Source organism: Schistocerca serialis, chromosome 5, assembly GCF_023864345.2.
Source record: "Schistocerca serialis cubense isolate TAMUIC-IGC-003099 chromosome 5, iqSchSeri2.2, whole genome shotgun sequence".
Taxonomy (NCBI): Eukaryota; Metazoa; Arthropoda; class Insecta; order Orthoptera; family Acrididae; genus Schistocerca; species Schistocerca serialis.
The window spans coordinates 537,039,093-537,057,563 of record NC_064642.1 but is presented as its reverse complement, the minus strand read 5'-3'; positions in this window follow the sequence as shown (position 1 = coordinate 537,057,563).

Sequence of the window (18,471 nt, the reverse complement as noted above, 5' to 3'; positions counted from 1 at the left end):
CTTGTCAGCGTACTTCGTGCGATTTTACTACCGGATGTGACTAGTCTATGCTTGAGATTGTGGTTATTTCAATATTGCAGTGCTCTTTTACGTTCGCGACATGTTGTCTATTCTTTTTATATTACCTCCGAAATTGTGAAATTTTCGCGCTTTATTCTGCGTGTTAATCTGTTGGGCCACTTGCTTCTTTTCTGGACGTTTGGCTAAATTCTTGCTTCCGTTCATTATTGACGCTTTAATCCGGTGAGAGCATAACTTTTTGTTATAGGTGATTATGATATATGTGTTAACTCTTCTTGTTTCTTTTCTCTCCGTGATGCTAATGTGAATGTGGAAGTGTGTGTGATACGTGTCCACTCACTATCCCTGTTTTACAAGTTGTTAGTTGTTGATAAATCCACGCAGCAGAGTACTCATACTTTAATGCTTTTTACTCACTTGCTTAGTAAATCAGGCGGCAGCAACCCATTATGTTCTAATGTAAATGTTTCGTGCTTCCTCTCTAAAATTTTGAAGTTAATAAATGTTCAGTCCAAGTTTATTTCAGTTTCAGTCGTATTGTTAGTCAGTTATCCCATACTTGCCAATTTGTGTTTCCTAGGGGATATCCTGCGCCGTCTTTTTTTTGCGGAAATGAATACTGGCCCATTCATTTTCTTTATTAAATAGAAGATTAACTTTTTATGCTGATCCAAGAAACAGATTAGTACTGTGCTTAAGCTGTTAGTTATCTACGTTGGGCCTTCCATACGTCCATGAGAAACAGTTATTTTGGATGTGCGCTATGTTTTGCTGACAGAGGCATAACCTCTGCTCGTTGATTTTCAGTTCAAAAAAATGTCTCTGAGCACTATGGGACTTAACTTCTGAGGTCATTAGTCCCCTAGAACTTAGAACTACTTAAACCTAACTAACCTAAGGACATCACACACATCCATGTCCGAGGCAGGATTCGAACCTGCGACCGTAGCGGTCGCTTGGTTCCAGACTGTAGCGCCTAGAACCGCTCGGCCACTCCGGCCGGCTGATTTTCAGTCGTTATTTATTGAACTAAGGGTGTCAGATGGTTTGGAGATATTCAGTTAATCTTTAATTTATTAAGATACCACTAACTCAGTTTAATCTACCATTTTTGGTTAATTCCATCCACAATTTTCACGAGTCGACTCGTGCGAGAATAAATAAAATGTTGATCAAAACTATGTATCAACACCTATCTTTTAGCACCATCTGAATCTTGCTGATAAACTGAAACTGTTAGTTTTGTAACCGATACCGTCAGATCTGAGGATGGTTCATGTGGAAAAGAAACCGCTCATTTTGAAAAAAAATAAAGCAATCAAGACGGACAATAAAATAAGTTTTACAGATGACGGCGGATGTTCTCCGAAGACAATATGTCAGTTTCCGCAAAATTATACTAAGAAATGAAACTAAAGTTACTGCTGCATTCATATACACTGAGGTCCATTAAAACTGGAACACCATGAAGGTACATTTAAAATGGCGTGAAGTATACTGCACGCTTGGATAGACAAATGGTCCTAATTCTCCTTGAGGTTCATGAAGACAGGTATAAAGCTGCGGAAACAATAATGCACTGATGCGTCCCACTGGCATTGTTGTGTGCGAATGTGTCATAGCATTCATCTACTGCACGAGCGATTTTATCTTTCTTTCGTTCGAAATTATAAAGTGCGATCTCCTCGCAAATTTTGCACGAAACCTGACTGTTTTTATGCACAGCATTTTAGGAGATAACAAGAAGCTTCGTCATTACGTCAGCTACGAATTTCTCTATAGTATTAATCACATCCTTTCTTCACGTTTACTTGAAGCAAACTTCACGACTTTTTTTATGAGAGGCTCAGCAGTGCCACTCCTGGTGTCATGGTGTGAGAGTTATCGGGTACGACTTGAGGGAACTCTGACGGCACAATCGTACGTCACGGACATCCTGTGTCCTCATGTGTTACCTCTTATGTAACAGTATTGAGGTACGTTTTTCAAGACGACAATGCTCTTCATCTCAGGGCACAAGCCTCTATAAACTTACTGCGTGATGTTGAGGACTCCCGAGATCTTTCTCTGATAGAACATGTGGTTAACCAGATCGGATACCAGCTCTGTCCCAATGCCACTATCAAGGACAAGGATAAGTTACAACAGTTCTGGGCTATCTTGCCTTTGGAGAGGGTACAATAGTCTTATAACATCCTTCCCGAACTGAATCAGTGCATACATCCGGGCCAGATTGAGTTCAACGTGATACTGATTAGAGGGTTCATACTGCGAAGTTCTTTGTAAATTGTACTCGGTATTGTAATCACTGAAATTCACATCACATAATCCCTCAACCTGTGATATTTCATTTCATTTCTTTCTCCGCTTCTGAGTGCTTCACTTATTTGTCAGATAGTATATATACACTACTGGCCATTAAAATTGCTACACCACGAAGATGATGTGCTACAGACGCGAAATTTAACCGACGGGAAGAAGATGCTGTGATATGCAAATGATAAGCTTTTCAGAGAATTCACACAAGGTTGGCGGCGGTGGCGACACTTACAACGTGCTGACATGAGGAAAGTTTCCAACCGATTTCTCATACACAAACAGCAGTTGACCATCGTTGCCTGGTGAAACGTTGTTATGATGCCTCGTCTGAGGAGGAGGAATGCGTACCATCAAGTTTCCGACTTTGATAAAGGTCGGATTGCAGTCTATCGCGATTGCGGTTTATCGTATAGCGACATTGCTGCTCGCATTGGTCGAGATCCAATGACTGTTAGCAGAATATGGAATCAGTGCGTTCAGAAGGGTAATATGGAACTCCGTGCTGGATCCCAATGGCCTCGTATCACTAGCAGTCGAGATAACAAGCATCTTATCCGCATGGCTGTAACGGATCGTGCAGCCACATCGCGATCTCTGAGTCAACAGATGGGGACGTTTCCAAGACAATAACCGTCTGCACGAACAGTTCGACGGTGTTTGCAGCATCATGGACTGTCAGCTCGGAGACCATGGCTGCGGTTACCCTTGACGCTGCATCACAGACAGGAGCGCCAGCGATGGTGTACTCAACGACGAACCTGGGTGTACGAATGTCAAAACGTCATTTTTTCGGATGACTCCAGGTTCTGTTTACAGCATCATGATGGTTCGCATCCGTGTTTGGCGACATCGTGGTGAACGCACATTGGAAGCGTGTATTTGTCATCGCCGTATTGGCGTATCACCCGGCGTGATGGTATGGGGTGCCATTGGTTACACGTCTCGGTCACCCCTTGTTCGCATTGACGGCACTTTGAACAGTGGACGTTACATTTCAGATGTGTTACGACCCGTGGCTCTACCCTGCGAAACCCTACATTTCAGCAGGGTAATGCACGACCGCATGTTGCAGGTGCTGTACGGGCCTTTCTGGATACAGAAAATGTTCGACTGCTGCCCTGGCCAGCACATTCTCCAGATCTCTCACCAATTGAAAACGTCTGGTCAATGGTGGCCGAGCAACTGGCACGTCACAATACGCCAGTCACTACTCTTGATGGACTGTGGTATCGTGTTGAAGTTGCATGGGCCGGCCAGAGTGGCCGAGCGGTTGAAGGCGCTACAGTCTGGTACCGCACAGCCGCTACGGTCGCAGGTTCGAATCCTGCCTCGGGCATGGATGTGAGTGATGTCCTTAGGTTAGTTAGGTTTAAGTAGTTCTAAGTTCTAGGGGACTTATGACCACAGCAGTTGAGTCTCATAGTGCTCGGAGCCATTATAACCATTTTGAAGCTGCATGGACAGCTGTACCTGTACACGCCATCCAAGCTCTGTTTGACTCAATCCACAGGCGTATCAAGGCGGTTATTACGTCCAGAGGTGGTTGTTCTGGGTACTGATTTCTCAGGATCTATGCACCCAAATTGCGTGAAAATGTAATCACATGTCAGTTCTAGTATAATATATTTGTCCAATGAATACCCGTTTATGATCTGCATTTCTTCTTGGTGTAGCAATTTTAATGGCCATATATATATATATATATATATATATATATATATATATATACCTTCTTTACTATCACTGATTTTACGAGATTATCTCCATTTCTTATCGCTTCTTAGGACTATTACTAAAAATTTATAGACTGTGATGTGCTACCACATTTTCAGGGCTAATCAGGCCGAGTTCTTTCTGCTACGGCATTATCTCATATTTATTGTCATTTAAACGTAGCTGCCATTCATTACACACAGAAAAATTTCCTTACTGTCGTCCAACGACGATATTTTTCTGTACATAACATTTCCTGCGATTTCGAATTGAAGTCATAGGTTGGGTTGTTACCTACAACCCATCCAAATTCCGCCTCTGTCTGAAAAATTGACAATACAAAAATTGCGGGGTTTTACCCCACTAAATGGGGTCTTTGCCTCATTTGAGATAAACATGGGTAAAATGGATGACTGCATAACAGAAATGATAACCTCTTTACACAGGAAGGAAAAACAACGAAGCGTAAGAGGGCAACCCAGAGTAGCGTCCCATAATTTTCGGCGTGTAGCCGCATAAATTCAGCTTCTTCTTCTAATATTTCGGCTGAATACCGTCCAGCCATCTTCAGAATGAGCCGCCAGTCACCTCGGCTCACTCTGAAGACGGCTGTACGGTATTCAGCCGAAATATTAGAAGAAGAAGCTGAATTTATGCGGCTGCACACCCAGAATATTAAGGGACAGTCTTTACGCCGCGAAAACATGAAGATGCACATCTGTATAGTGTAATTTGCTGTTTGATTACATTTATTCGAATAACAACTAACAGTATTATGCACAGTAATGATCAGGTTCCCTCTTAACAAACTGCAACCAAAGGGCAAATATGCCAAAAATGTATAACAGGGATATACACACAATAGAGAACAGTAGCATTTTACATTAAGACAATGGTAAAAATGAGGCCTACGCGTCTATTGCCACGTTCAGTTTGCACTCGACCAAGCTATGTTGCTAATTGCGGAAACTGCTGCAATTTATTGTAAATCAGTAATTTATAAAAGGCAACAAGTTATTTCAAAGGAGCTTTAACAGTTCCTTATACCAAGAAAAGAAGCGAATATACTGTTAAAACAGAATATTCGCATCCTCTCTATTTTTTAAATAAATGGCACTAAAGTGCCTCCAGAAAACCGCACATTGACAGCTCAGGGTAAAGCCAGTTAAAGGAAACACCTCCAAATAAACTATCCATACCTAATGGTTGGGAGAACGCTGATACATCACAGTTACTTATATCTAAAATCGTGATAAGCAAGATGTTGTGAGGGAAAGGGTACAATTTTGAATAAGATTACAGGGTGTAAAATAGACAAGCAAACTTAAGTTGCTCGTTCCAGCAGACGATCTGAATTACAGTGCTTAGGCCAGTCCTCAGCGCCACGACACAATTTAACAAATAACAAGGCGGCGCTTAACACAACATGTCCCCGCGACCGTGAGGCGTAGAGAAGTCGGCAGCAAGCTGAGACAACTTAGTGCTGTTAACAAAAGGCACTAAATAAGTGAAGGCCAAAGAGACGGTTTAACAATTATAAATGAAGCCCTTACAAGGACATACCAAAGAGTAGCAACTTATCTTTAACTCTCATAATAAAGATCACTGCCCGAGAAAAGAGAATATGAGAATTAAAAGCAGCCTCAAGATTTAATCATCTGGCTAGTCACAATTATAACCAGAGGCTCAGAGACAAATACAGCCGATAACTGTCAGGCCACCAAGCCGTTTATTGGCGTACATTACAATAAGGCAAGAAGGAGCAACTTGCCTGTACAGAACTGGAAATAAGCAGATTCTCATGCCCATTAGCTGTTCACGCAAAACTTTAAGCAAGGAAATATATAACAGAATTTACATACTTATTAGACACACAAGGTTTAAATCCCCCATAAATAAAAAAAAGGCGGTGCTAAAATAACCAACAGCAGAAAATGCAACTAGTAAATTTAGTTGGCTTTGGGCTCAGGTGTTCATATAGCGAATTATCAGAATTTCATGTACCCATCCATAAGAAAACTCTGACCCAGTTACACCACAAAATTGTTGAAAGAATATGAAAGGACTAGACTTCAATTAACAACACTCTTTTTGATAAGGGTGGCCACCAACATTTAAATAGAACATGGAAACCTTCAAAATAATCACCAATACAATAAAAAAATAAATAACATTAGTTAAATAATTGTCTTCGGCCACTATAACTGAACATAAGCGACCAAATTACACACGCAGTAAATAACCCTTAGAGAGGCACTGAAAACCACAAATGCACAGTTAGTAGAAAATACCAATAAATAAAAAAAAGAGACTCAATCAATAATCACATTAAATTCAACCCTTGTGGAAACCACCAGGACCAGGCAAAGCCAGAAGCTCTCACAGTACGACCACTGTGCATGAAAGGTGCGTAAGGGCGTAGACACGTTGAATACTGTCAGGGCAGCATTAAACAATCAGTCGCCCATAGCAATCAATCGCCTGAATCACAAAATAACGGACGTAAAGCGAATGGAAGTCATACAACAGGACGCCGTCTCCCCAGTAATTGCAGCAGACGAAAAATGCTTAGGCCGTGACGCAAAGCACCCGAAAAATATAACTGCCGCTGGTCCGCCGTACCCAGCTGTTCACTTGCCCTCGTCGTACTGGCTCCCTCCGCGTTCCGCCGCCGCCGCCGCCGCCGCCGTCACAAGAAGAACCGATATACAGAGAGGAACGTGGGGCCATAGATACATATGACTACCGAAGGCAGCGAAGAATCGATATGGAGCCGTCGCCACGGCTCAAAAAACACTTGAAATAGCCGTTTGTAGTATTGCGGTGTTGTAGCCAAATTGCTGAGCACAATATTAAACTGTCTCGTAAATTTAACACAATGCTTAAAAATACTTGTACAAAACAATACAATCTTCTCCAAGAAAGGAGGATTAGTAGGGCAGCCTGAAAAAGTTCAGTTATTGAAGCTAAGCTATCTAGGTGCCTAGTAACTAGTGTACTTTGTTAGGTTCTCTGATTCTTCCTTGAAGTTCCAGGCTCATCTTCTTCTTCTTCTTCGTCTTCTTCTTCAGATATTTTTTCGCCAAATAGTAGGTACGTATCTATATCTCAGGTGTGAGAAGTTTGAATCTGACTCTGAAGAATTATCAACTGACTGGTATGTTTTCTTCCGTTTTTGTCATTGATGTGGTGAAATCTAGCTTAAGTCGTTTTGTTTCTATAGGAAGCTCTTTTCTATTCTTTTGCACGTCTTTCCTTCTCAGTAGCAAGCTCTTCTTTTCTCATTCAACCTTCCTTCATTCATTCTTTATTGGCTGTCGATGTCAGAAGCACAAATGTAAATGCCTTGGCGGAAAGCTTCCCCTAAATATTTATTTTAGATAGCCAGATCATACCTTCAAGTGACAAATCTCATGTAGTGTGCGTTCAGTGTCGTATTTTGCGAGCTTATCGTTAAAGAATTCTCATCAAATTTTTGGAGATGCCGAGATTTACGTCTAAACACCTATGGGGGTTTCCCCCCATTCCGACATTTTCGGACAAATGTGCCATTGTTCATTTTGGAGAACAACTGTGACAATTATTTCCACGTCATGTTGAAGCTTAAACGCATTAGCGCCAACGAGTAATTGGTTGATTCTTCTTTCAAATCCAGACCGTACATTACACAATGTTCAAGTCCTGCAGGGACGAATTATCATGGAATAATAAGTAACAATAAGACAACCTACCACCTGGTGGTCAACTCCTGAATCGACGGCAGCCAATTAAGAAACTCGTGCGAGTTTCTATCCCGCGTGGGGCTACTTGCTTTTTAATAGTCAAATATTCCTCGAGTGAGTTATATATTTACGAAGATACGCGGTATTATTATACAGTAATCAACAATGTACTGTAGTAGAGCATCGGATACTTTTCGGTAATCTAGAAAGACAGAATCTACTATTCACGCGCATCTGTTGTTTTCAAGATGTCGTGTGTGAATGAAACAAGCTGTGTTTCAGACTACTGGTTTTTCCTGAATCCGTGCTGAGTCTTTGAGCGAAACATGCCCTTATTAGAAACAGTTTATTTCTTCGCTAGATGTAACTGAAATACCTAACAATCATTACAAAATATTGTAACAAATAAAACCTTATGATTCACACTGAAGGGCTTTCTGGTTATGAGTGCAATATCTACTCTGAAATAAAATGGGAGAAATGTGTGACAGTTTCTGGTAGATAAAAACAATAGCAGACCGTGACTCGGGACCTTTGCCAGCAAGTGCCTACTGATTTACCCATCCAAGCACGACTCACAACCCACCTTCAAAGGTTCTCTTCCACCAGTACCTCACTCCTACCTTTCAAACTTCATGAAAGTTTTTCTGCATACCTCACGGGACAGGCACCACTGGAAGAAACGATCTGTGAGGATGGGTCATGCGTCGTGTCTGGATAGTGCAGTCGATAGAGTACTTGCCGCCAAATGTCCCAGCCTTAAGTTCCTGACCGGTACACTGTTTTAATCAGCCAGGAAAATACAGATCAGCGTACAATCCCATGCTAAGTGAAAATTTACTGTGTGAAAATATATTCTTTAATATATCGTGAGGTCTGTTGCGGTTGTAACGCATCGCTTGTTTAGTTTCCTGTCATGATATGGGCTTGTACTTTCGCAACTGAGGACAGCGTTGTATAACACGCAAATATCTCAAATGATACCACTTCTGAAATGATTACAACGCAATGACCTTTTTTTTATAGTTCTGAATTTTGACGTAACATACCAAAATGCCTGTACTTTTACTGATTTTCGTTGTCTTATCTGCTTTTGAATATTCTTCACTAGTTTGTCACCTAAGTCTGTGAGAATGATTTCATTACATTTGTGTGGAGGGAGAACGCCTCATCTGTCCCGAAACAGACCAATCTTATGGATTTTACCTGGTAATGGAGTTGATTCTAGTAAACTGAGCTGTCCTTATTTCAAAGTTCTTGAAAAATTACTGTTTTGAAATGATCATCTGCCGATGTTGCGTCTATGTGCACTTTTACAAATGTTAGACTGTGACAGATTTGTGTTAATATTTGAGGTGAATAGCGTGTGAGAGCAGTAAAGAAGCTAGTTGCGCGTCGTACAGCTGGGAATATCTGTGATACGTGATGTGTAGAACGTATGGGAGCAGTACAGAATGTTTTGACGTAAATTTACTTGGCAAAGAGAACTGTTAACCTGGACATGACGTTTTACGTCTTCATCTATCCTACGAAGATGTTTTCATTATTTCATTATATTTTCACGTCTACTTGAAAATGATACTTCCCACCGAAACTAGTCTTCAATAAAGCATTGTTCACTAACAGAGTAGCTTATGGTGAGAACATGAATTTCTTCACATATTGCAAATAACCTGTCTGTGTCTACATATCCTAACAAAACATTTCAAAAAATCATCTGTACATCGCCAACGTAGCTCCCGACCGTAATGGTGTCTTTAATTTTTAAGTGCATAACACCGAAACTATCAAAACAGTTCGACAAGTTCAAAAGTTTAGACATTTCCTCTCGTTTGGCATTGGTTCTAAATGCTTTATTTCACTTTCATACAAAATAGAAACAATTTTAAAACGTTTCTGTATATGTTCTGTAAACGGTTGCAGTACATGTTCAGATCGTTTCCTACGTCGAATGTGTCATATTTCTACCCGCATTTTATTAACTATAATTGATGAACGCAGTATCTTCTTTGCTCCTGGACATTTACGAGATTTCAAAAGATGCAGTGCAACATGAATACGACATACATGACACTATTCGTAGCTTGACCGCTTCGCATCTCCTGACAGCGCTGGGACTGTAAAAGTAACGACTAAATTTTGTACCGTATGTACACTGGTGCCCAAAATCAACAAATGGAAACAAAAACAACAAATGGAAATTTTACAAGGTTGCGTTTGTTTTGCCACAAATCAGCATAAATAGGTGATAGTAAAGTGGAAACAATGTAAAGAATACACAATGCAAACAATTGCAACATGCATTAAGGTAGACAAAAAATATCTTCGTTTTTTCCAACTTAACGGATTTGCACACACATTTCGACAACTGGTTAATGTGCTCAGTATGGGGTGCGACCACCTCCGGCAGCAATACAGGCCTGACAACGACGTGGCATGCTGCGAATGATGTCATCAGTCTCATGTTGTTAATAGCGCCTATTCTTCCCGCAGAGCTGCTCGCAGTATTGGAGAGTCGTTGGTGGATGCCGACGTGATGCAAGCCGTCTCCCTAGTGCATCCCACACTTGCGCTGTGGGATTAAAATCAGGAGAGCGAGCAGGCCACGCCATGCGTGCAGTATCTTCCGTTTACAGGAAAACATCAAACACCCGTTCTCTACGAGGTCGAGCATTATCGTCCATCAATCGAAGTCCTCGCAACTACCGCAAATGAAGTCCCACGATCTCGTGACGATACCTGACAGGAGTTATAACTTGCTGATTCATCCGTACAATTTTATGAAGAGGGGTTCGACTGTTAAACATAATCCCTATCCACACCATAAAGGATCCTCCTCAGTATCGGTCTCTTTCTACAAGTTTTGGTACCGAAATCGTGTTCCACGTTCCCTCCAGATGCTATTCCATCAAGAATCACTCTCCAGACTAAATCGGGACTCATCTGTGAAAACAAAATTGGCCCACTGTTCGACCGTCCAGGTGGCATGTTGATTACTCTAGACGTTTCCTTCTATGAAGACTTGTCAGAGGTAGACATACAGCAGGTCTCCGACAATGAAGGCCACTCTGCCGAAGCGTTCTGCACACCGTTTGCCACGATAAATCACGTCCAGTGGATAGTGCGAGCTCACATACCGGTTACCCCTGCCCCTGGTAGCTGAGTGGTCAGCGCGACGGAATGTCATACCGAACGGCCCAGGTTCGATTCCCGGCTGGGTCGGAGATTTTCTTCGCTAAGGGACTGGGTGTTGTGTTGTCCTTATCATCATCATTTCATCCCCATCGACACGCAAGTCGCCGAAGTGGCGTCAACTCGAAAGGCCTGTACCAGGCGAACGGTCTACCCGACGGGAGGCCGTAGCCACATGGCATTTTCATTACTGTGCACTACTAAGACGGTACTGTTGTGCCGTTACAGTCAAATAACGGTCCATTCTTCTGAAGTCTCACATGGTCGGCTCTGTCCTGGTCTTCGGCATACAGCTTCTGTCTATAAACTGTAGCCACATCCGGGAAACAACACAACGATTCTCATTAAACTATCAGGCCAAATGAGTTTGCGACTGTCCTGTTTCCTTTGTTTCTATGGCCCCCCAACGCAGAAAATCTGGTAGGCATCTTCTCTGTGCCATACTGCACCGTTTGTGACTGTGTACACAGTGATTGTGGCTGTGGGGCTACCTGGCAAACAATATCCCGTTTGATAGGTGCCCTGACGTCATCGTTGGCATGGTTGTCCTCTTGACCGGAATGCCATCTTCCGTGCAGAACTCGATCGTACGGACATCTGATTGACATTTTGTATGATTATGTCGTGAATTAGACACAGGACGAGGAAGCAGCGGTTTGTTGCTTTAATTTTGGACACCAGTGTATATTCGGCATTGTCGAGACACATACCGTTGCAAAATATTTGTTGTTCTTACTGAAACGTCCCCTTTTTGAACAATTATACATGACTGTGCTTAACCTGACACACAATATTTTTTTAGCGCAACGCAATCTGACTTTCAAAATTCCCTACAAAAGAATGGCCCTGACTAACATCAAACTATACCTTTCACAAATCACTTACCTCACAAAAATCTTCGCTGCAATACAGCGAGTGCCACTACTGCCAGCTAAATAAAAGATTCAAACTACGGAAGGCACTAACTACTGATAGGGATAGTTAGCAAATGAAAGATATTAATAGAGAACAAACAATGTATTTACCTTGATATCATCATATATAAATATAGCAGTTCATGACAAATTTCAAAACTCCGCCATCTCTCTCCCCACATCCACCACTGCTGGCGGCTCACCTCCAACTGCGCAACGCTACGCGCTGTTCACATCCAGCTGCCGCTGCCCAACACTACAATGGCGAGTATTACAACAATGCAAAGCAGACACAGACTGCCCACAGCACAGCCAGTGATTTTCATACAGAGGTGGCGTTACCAATAAAAAAACCTAAACAGCCTACTTACATAGCCCCCATGCTCCCCACAAAAAATTTTTACAAATTGGATTGGGCAGTGGCCAATACAGATTTGAAAAAAATTTTTCATAATTACAATAACAAAGAAATCAAATGCACACACTTATTGATACAATGTTGGTCAAAAGCTAAAAATTTCTCACAGGCCATAAAGACAGTCCACATTGTTCATCACAGTAAAAATGCAGAGTTTTTCTCAAAGTCTGAGCAGTAAAAGAAAATGCACATAGAAGTAGTGGATTTCCATGCAGTCTTGAAGAAGTAGTGTTGTCCTTCCAACGGAAAGACAGTGCTGACTCTTGACATGCTGACAGGTAATGGGCCACAATGGAGCAAACCCACAGCAGAGTCATTCAACGTTTTGAAGAATATTGGTAGGTAGGTCATCACAGAACAGACCCACTGTAGTCCTGGTAGAGATTACGGTATTGGTGGGCCACCAGAGGTGCAGACCCACTGCAGGCCTTGTAGAAATAATGGTACTGGTGAGTCAGCAAAGGTGTAGACCCACTGTAGTCCTTGTAGAAATGGCCAGCAGCCATCTGTTGCGACTGTGCAGGTGCACAATCACCATCGAAGAGTCTTGCAGAGAATATAGCAAGTCCATAAACCACCACTTGTGCACTCACAAAGTGTTTGGAATTGTCCTTAGAACCAGCAATGCTGTTATCCAGTCCCTTGCTGAATTATTAACACACGTGCAAACACTAACAGTCCCTACTTCTCACATATTGTCCATATACTATGACCAACAGAAACGTGTGCAGTGAAATGTAACTTAATTTGAAGAACTGGTGTCTGTACAATTATAAATTTACAACATGAAAATACAATTACAAAGGTACAAAATACATCATTAAAGAACATAACAATACAGATAACATTTGTAGTAACACAGGCTTTACAAAAGAATAGAAATAAACATATACATCAGTGGAATTATGACATGAGTACATACATAAAGGATCACAATAACTTTTGAAACATCAACTTCACACATGAGCATTGAACAGAACAGAATTAATAATGTCTAACATCTTTACAAAGTAAATAACATATTATTAATGCCAATTATATTCGAGGATAACAGTATTCCTCATCATAGTGAATGTAGCTTAATATTAAAAGAGGAAAAAATTCTATGAAACTACACAGAGACAGGAAGAAAACAACTACACAAGGGTACACAAACACATAGTGGGATAACACCAATAGGAAAGGACAGGGTTCGTTTTCAGTGTAACATTTGGTACTGCAGTCCAACCCAAAACTTCATATATCTTTCCTCTTATTTCATCCTTTGTTTCCACCAAAAAAATTCTATCTAAGCATGCTTTCTGTATTTATCTGTTCACACATTTCTTACCTCAACATTTATTTCCAAGAAAATCCTACCTAAACCTGTTTTCTGTACTTTTTTTTGTATAACTCCTCAATGCATTTCTTCCAATTCATCGAAACTCATCCTCTTAGAGGCTACCTACTCTTAGGCTAACTTAAATCTACTGAGCTCAGATGCTAAACTAAGGGACGAGGCAATGCAGCATCACATAACAAATTATCACAAACAGCAATGACAAAAAAATGCCAATTTGCAAAGCAAGCAGCAGCAAATCTAAATTAACAGATAAAATGCAAAATTACAACTAATATGAGCCAATGTGCAGCAACATGAAAAATAAATGAGTAGTAAAATTGGCTTAGCAGAGTAACACAAAGTCAAATTCAGTAACACTACGCCTGGCAAACAGCAGTAACTTATACCTAAACATGACATAGCTCAAGCAGAAAAAATATTACAGTAAAAACAACAATGCAGATAAGGGAAATGTATATTCACATCTTAATATCTATGTAATTAAAGTGGTGCACCACAACAACTGATTGTAAAAAGAAATATTACCATGTACTTGAAAAGAAAATTATGTGTTACTGTTACTAGTTCCTTCTTATTGTTCTTTCCTTTCCAAGTGCTCCTTTTTTAAAGAATGTGGATCATAAAATAATTATTTAATAGATCTGTTGACAGAAAGTGTTCACATTAGCAAATGCATTTCATTTTATAAAAGCAATGCTGCAACACAGCTGGAAACCAGATATCAAATGAAATAAGCAACTATGAAAAGCAAAGCATAAAAATATCATTCAATAGTCATGTGACATTTCATAAGTTAGTAGAAACTCTCTCAACTCTCGTAGAAAGAAGCTTGTCATAATCAGGTGTGCAGATGTAAAAATATTTCTCGTCATTTCATTAGGCATTTCAGTAAATATCGTAAATTAAGAGCTAGTGTAATCATATGTTTTCAAGTTCGACCGTGTCGTTTTTGTGATGCTTTCTACAAAGGAATGTCAGAAGCGAGGTTAATGGCGTCCCCTTTTTTTTTGTTCTACCTGTGCCGCTGAAAAGGGCTCGCAATAATGGCTTTTTCTCCAGGCGTCTGACACAGCTGGGTGCCCGCGACGCATTACGTGCAGGTGGTCACTTAACTTTCGTACGGAAATATTTACGACAGCAGTTTCTGCTACCGTGGCAGTCTCATATAAAAATATTTCACAGGTCAAGAATTAGCGTTGCAAATCTGTAGAAAGAAAATCCTATGAATATAACGTTGTCCAAAAAATTTTCGCCGGCATTGTGATACATTCACGCATTTACACACATTTCATAACTCTTATAGTACGATTCTTGGTTTCCAACATCCTTTTCATAAATCAGAGTCCCTAAACACTACTGATTATTCCTTACCTCATTATACATATACATATTCGTCGACACTTCTTCAATATTTCATCATGAGAAATACGTAGCATAATAAACATTCCTCAACAACATAATACACATCGTTGTCGTAATAATAACATCATAACACTTCAGTCAAATCTCAAAATCGTCGTAACTTCCTCCAATAATTTCTAAGCCTAAAAGAATTCTCTGCTCATGTCAAAAGTGTCATCTGCCTCAAACGTACTTTAAAAATCATGATCCCATACCAAATACATCATTCAAAGCTCTCATAGTATCACAATGATTCCGAAAAAATATGAACAGTTTACAAAGTACAGACAAAATACAATTTCATAAGTGTGAAGTAATCCAACTCTGTAATTGCGTAAACATCTGTCACTGACGTAGTAAAAGGAATGTTTGTTTCTCTGTCAAATAATCAGATAGCTGTGTAATTCTGTGTTAGAGAAATATGGTACCGATGTGTAAAGTTGTATAAGCAAATACCATATTAGCTAGGGCTCCTTATGCTTGCCAAACACATGGTACACAAAGTAGGCGTGTACCCCCCTGAGGATTAATGTAATTATACCCTCAGGTGTTACAGATTACAGCAATGGAATGAAATGTATCACGGAAAACTTTCTTTGTAATTCAAAAAATCTTTAAAAATAAATGTTTTAAGTACAAAATTAATCACTCAAATACGTGTACTGTAGCGCTAAATGTGCGTCTTGTTGCAACATAATCTGTGTGGAAGTGTCGTAGTTATCGTCCTCCGAAAGCTAAGTTCTGCAGAAGTCAATGTACTTACCTCATAATACACAAAAGTGAAATGCTTTGCGTATAAATGTCTTAGTTATTACGCTTATTGCTGTGATGAGGAAAGTACTGTGCTGTAACGTATTGTTGTGCTACGTAAAAGGCAGTCTCATTGTAGCTATACCACAAAAGTTACTACCAAAACCTGTTTTACTTTCCAGAATAAAACAGAAAACTGTGCAGATATAAAACAGAAACACTGCAAAAGCAACATTGTAAATTTTCACTCATTAGTAGTGTCGTGATAAAACCGTGTAGTTGTCACATAAACTAACCACTGCGTCGTCTGGTATCTCACAGAAAGTACTTTAAACCCAGAATGTATTTTCAAGTAAACCAAAATGTTGCATTAAAATCTCATTAGCAGTACTGGTAAATGTTCTAAGTATGTGAGCCTTATAGTCGTTACGTAATCGTGCAACTAACAAGCAAGAATGTACAAATACAACACTGTGTCGTCTGTTCACTATAACAATGCATTCGTAATTTCTGTTTAAAAATGTTCCCTAGGTTCTAGACTGGATATTTAACTTCAAACATTGTTGCATGTTAACAGTTTCTTAAGTCTGACAAAGCATACTAGAGATGTGAAGTGAAAAGTTTTATGGCAAAGACAAAGTTAAAAAGCAGATTATCTCTCAATAAACGGTTTTACATGTGAAATGTGGTGTGAACCTTTACTCTTCCTAGTACGCAGAGTTTCAACTTCAACGCAATTATCATGTGGTATACGTCGGTAAAGAATACTGGAATTTTTCTCAAGGTTAGCGTCTATGTTATTTTTCTCTGAGCCAGCCGGCGCACGCGGATGCCTGCGGTGCGAGTCATTGTCTGTCTCTTTGTTGGCGCGCGCCGTTATTGGGATTTGGAGACCTAACTTCTACAAATTCACCGTGACGAGAGGGCCCTGCTCTGTTTGAATCCCGCCAGTTCTGATGCAATTCAGGTCTGTCGTTACGATCATATCGTCTGTCGTCATGTCGGTAGATTCCATAGTTTCTTTCTTGTCGGTCACATGGTGGAGAATTTCCCCCTGCATCGTAACTGCACGCTGAACTGTTGTGTCTGAAATTATTCTGTCTCCCTTGATAATAATAGTTCTGGTTACCATAGTGTCTGTTTCTATGGTTACCTCTGTCGTATTCATTATCGCGGAGAGGTGATCTTTCTCTGTAATTATTACTACTCTGCCAACGGTTGTCATACGGGTGGTGTCTGTTTTGGTCACGATTTGTGTTGTGAGAATAGCCTTGTCGCGTCCAGTTATTATCGAGGAATTGTGACGGATGTGACCTGTAATTGTTGTGTTCCTGTTTCCGCATTCCGCGATTGTCAGTGTCAATTTCCAATTCTTGTACCAGTCCCTGAAAAGCTTCAATGTCGTCTTTGCAACGTCCTGCCAAAATAATGTGTCGTAAATGTTCAGGCAATTTGATTAAGCAAATGCGGATAAGTTCTGAGGGGCTGTATGGGTTTGACAGGTACTGATTCTTGTGCTACATGTCTTCAAAATATTTCATAAGACTGGAAAATTCAGATTGTTCGAAACGTTTCATCATTATGATGCTTTGTTTTACTCGATCTTGTGTGGCTTGAGACCAATATGCTGAGAGGAAGGCATGGTAAAACTCTCCTTCACTGTGGCAATCGTGAATTACCGATCACATTCTTACAGCTGGTTCATTCTCCAAGTAGCCACACATAAATTCTAATCTGTGCTCTAATGACCAGTTGGGAGGAAAACGATGAGAGAATTGATGGAGCCATGCTTGTGGATGAATGTCGTTGCCAGAATTCTTAAATGTTTTGAATTTACGTGTAGTAATGAACAGCTTATAGTCAAAGTCATCATGTCGGCGAGTCGCATATCGGTCATTGTTACGTCGTTTCGGCGGTTCCATTTCAAAATTCGGTGCACCTTGCCAATTTCTTTCATAACTTCCGAAATGCCCTGTGTTATTATTTTGTGGTTGTTCCGTATTTCTGTGTCCCTCTTCCCGTATTGGGGCGCGAGTATCCTCTGAAATACGTAATTCTTGTATTACCTGTGTCAGCTGATCTTGTACTTCTCGGATTTCTCTTTTGTACTGTGTATTGATTTGATTTTGATTCTGTTTGAATTTTCTAATTTGTTCATACTCTTCTGTGTCAGTGAAGGCTACAGGTCTTGTGTCATTCAGATCATCATCTACCTTTGTAGATAAGTTAGTGACCTTATCCGAAAGTTCGGCTACTTTCTCCGATAGTGAACACATTTCCTCAGCGTGTTTTTCTGAACCAAGTTTCAGAGTGTCCATTTGTGTTGAAATCGAATCTACTGTGTTCTTTAAGTTTTCCTGAGTTTTTGCAAGTTGCGTAACCGAATCGGTAGATGCAACTGAGTCAAATTTAGCTTGCAAGGTCTCATGATTTTCATGAACAATAATTTGCAGTTCTTTTATGGCTGCTTCGTGATTCTGTAATGCCTTTTCATGCCGCGAAAAAATAGGTTGAAAATGCTCACAAATTTGAGTTTTTACGTCATTACAGACTTTTTGACATTTCGATTCAATGTTATGTAACTCAGTAGTTAAATCTTCACGCGTTTGTTCAAGAGTTTGTTCCAATGAGTCTAACTTTTGAAGCTGTTGCTGTGTTTGTCTCTGATTTTGTTCCATT